The following is a 2,561-nucleotide window of genomic DNA, read 5'->3' on the forward strand; positions in this document are numbered from 1 at the left end:
GCTAGAAAGGCAATGAGGAGAGCTGTTTGAGAGGATAGGGTGCAAGGGAGCAGGTAGTATAGCCAGATGCAAATATAAGTTACTCACAGCCTCAAAACAAGAAGTATGTCAGTGGTCCCATTAATCATTTTCTCTAATACCCTGGACAGTTTTCTAATATTCCATGAGTTTATTGCTTGTCCCCAAAAAGGTATAAAGGATTTCGCTATGTCCCCAGCAGTATCATTTCGTCGTGGCTCAGATCAGGATATTTTTGCTATTTCAGAGGTTTTGGCGAGAAATACACCAGGTAATAGTATCCCTAAATAACAGGTACCTTCCCAGTTTCTAGGTAACCATGGATAAGCTTGAATTCCACACATAAAATAGACAGAACCTCCTACATATTATCGTTTCTCTTCGTGCTCAAGTACAGCAGTATTCATATATCTAGTGAATGTTCCCACCAAGTGGGAACCCTTTTTTTGAAAACAAAATGGAACAGAATGTGGACTTTGATTAATAGTACAGGAGGGGGGCATGGCATCTTTGTTTCCAACCGGAGCCATTTTGAAGGTAATAAGGGACTGGTGAGGTCTAGAGAGTCTATCAATGGGACCAGGCGATACAGTGGTTGTTTTACTACTGTTTATAAACACAGAACAACCTAATGGCATTAATACCAATCTTGGACAGGCTAATCTTGGTAGACCAAGTCTTTCTTGGGGCAGGCTCAATGTCAATGTGTATCGTTCTATCAAAGGCAGCATCAGTGCAGGCAGCAGCAGGTGTAAATACAGACATGATTTATGAAGTTTATTAGTTCAAGGAAAATTTTTCTTCGTCTACCTGGAGCAAGTATCAATATCAATTTTTCATAGTGTTGGTACCGTTTGCCCCCGCTTGTTCATGCTAGGTTGCAAAGGCCTTCACTTTCAAAGATAGCACCGGGAAACTGCGTGTCAGATCTCTCATCTGATGCAGCTCATATGCTTCCTTTCCCTAGGCCTCTGTTTCCAGCTCCGTCCGTCAGTTGGAAACAAAGACTGCAGATTTACATCCGATTTCGTGGACGCAGATTGTACCTTAAGGCTCCAGGTACAGTATGATCAATGAACAATGCACCGTCATTGTCTGCCACAGATGCAGAAACAGTGCCCATCGGCGATGCATTCAGTGATGATGATTCAGCAGGCGTGCAAGGTTGAGATAAACCTGATGTTTCAATTTTTGTTGCAATCTCCCCAGGCCCCTCCTCGGGCCTAGGAAGTGGTCCTGACTGACGTCCAGTGATGTCTTTGTGATTGATCAGAGCTGGTTCCCTCTGTACTTCAGGGTCATCGGTCTCTTTCTCGTGTGGCAAAGGAAATGGGATTCTTTTTGTGTGCGTTGCGTAGATCCAATACTTTCGACCATTCACTCGGACTGCAGTCTGTGTGGCCTGAAGCACCTGGTACGGTCCCTACCAGCGTGGTGCGAACAAAGATTTTCTCTCAAAGTTTTTCACTAGGGCCCACTCTCCTGGTTGCAGACAATGGGGGTCATTCCGAGGTTGGCGGTAAGTAACGGTCCTTACCGGCATGGCGCAAATAGCGTGTCTGTGTAGTCAATAGCCTGCTAATAGAGGGCTATTACGACTTCGCGGCACAAGCTTTGCACTATGCTGATAAGGGCATTACTGCCATGCCGTTAAAGGCACGAAAAATGACCTTAGCGGCATCATGCATAGCGCAGATAGCACTACCGGCATGAACCAATGTGACCAATGGTCACCGTAAATAAGCGGAACTGGAAGTAGCGTCATCGCACAGGAATGGGAAGGAGCACGGTGGCCATCTTTAAAAACACAATCCATTGCCATACTCAGCACACAGGACGTGTGGGACTCTGCTGTTTGTTTGAAAACCTTCATCCAACACACCACAATGCCCAAGGCCCTTAAGAAGGGAGCCGCCCACCAGCGCAAGGATCGCTTCAATGAGGACGAGTTGGAGATGCTAGCTGGGACACTGCAGGAACATGCTGAGATTGTGTTCGCCAACAGCATGAAGAGGGAGGCCATCATAAAGAAAAAAGAGATCTGGGCACTTGTGGCATAGAAAGTGAGTGCAGTCGGAAACACCCCATGCACCATAAAAGACTGCCAGAAGCGCTGGGACGACTTGCAGCTCCGAATAAGGAACATACTCTCTGTCAACAGGAGTCAGGCAATGGCAACAGGCGGAGGTGCCAGCTCCCCCATCAAGCTGACCCCATGGGAGGACATCTGCGCCAGCATGGTTGGCAAAGAGGTGATAGAAGGTGTTTGTGACATTAAGTGTGGTGCCACAACATCGGCCGATGGAGGTGAGTGTCCTAAGAAAACACTGTAATGCAGAGTCCGATGAAAGTCAACCAATATGTCAGTCCAAAGAGGCAAGCCATGGCCCAACACACACACACTCCCAGCAAAGTAGCCGTATGCACCACAGACACATGCAGATGCCTGCAGCAAGGCAATGCCATACCTGATACATACCACAGAAAATGTAAATGCCATAAATCACACAGCATGCAGGCCCCAACAAATATACATGTCACAT

This window comes from Ambystoma mexicanum, chromosome 10, assembly GCF_040938575.1.
Source record: "Ambystoma mexicanum isolate Mex_15411 chromosome 10, UKY_AmexF1_1, whole genome shotgun sequence".
Classification (NCBI taxonomy): Eukaryota; Metazoa; Chordata; class Amphibia; order Caudata; family Ambystomatidae; genus Ambystoma; species Ambystoma mexicanum.